Source organism: Oncorhynchus clarkii, chromosome 13, assembly GCF_045791955.1.
Source record: "Oncorhynchus clarkii lewisi isolate Uvic-CL-2024 chromosome 13, UVic_Ocla_1.0, whole genome shotgun sequence".
Classification (NCBI taxonomy): Eukaryota; Metazoa; Chordata; class Actinopteri; order Salmoniformes; family Salmonidae; genus Oncorhynchus; species Oncorhynchus clarkii.
In genome coordinates, this window is record NC_092159.1 from 62,091,962 (window position 1) to 62,092,578 (window position 617).

Sequence of the window (617 nt, forward strand, 5' to 3'; positions counted from 1 at the left end):
GTCTCTCTCTCTCTGTGTCTCTTTCTCTCTCTCTCTCTCTCTCTTTCCTCTCTCTCTCTCCTCTCTCTCTCTTTCTGTCTTTTTCCTTCTCTCTCTTTGTTTCTCGTCTCGTTGTCTTTCTCTCTCTGTCTGTCTGTCTGTCTGTCTGTCTGTCTGTCTGTCTGTCTTTGTCTCTCTCTGTCTCTCTGTCTCTGTCTCTCTCTCTCTCGCAGTCTCTCTCTGTCTCTCTGTCTCTCTCTGTCTCTCTCTCAATTCAATTCAATTCAAGGGCTTTATTGGCATGGGAAACATGTGTTAACATTGCCAAAGCAAGTGAGGTAGACAACATACAAAGTGAATATATAAAGTGAAAAACAACAAAAATTAACAGTAAACATTACACATAACATTACACATACAGAGGTTTCAAAACAGTAAAGACATTACAAATGTCATATTATAATATATACAGTGTTTTAACAATGTACAAATGGTTAAAGGACACAAGATAAAATAAATAAGCATAAATATGGGTTGTATTTACAATGGTGTTTGTTCTTCACTGGTTGCCCTTTTCTCGTGGCAACAGGTCACAAATCTTGCTGCTGTGATGGCACACTGTGGAATTTCACCCAGTA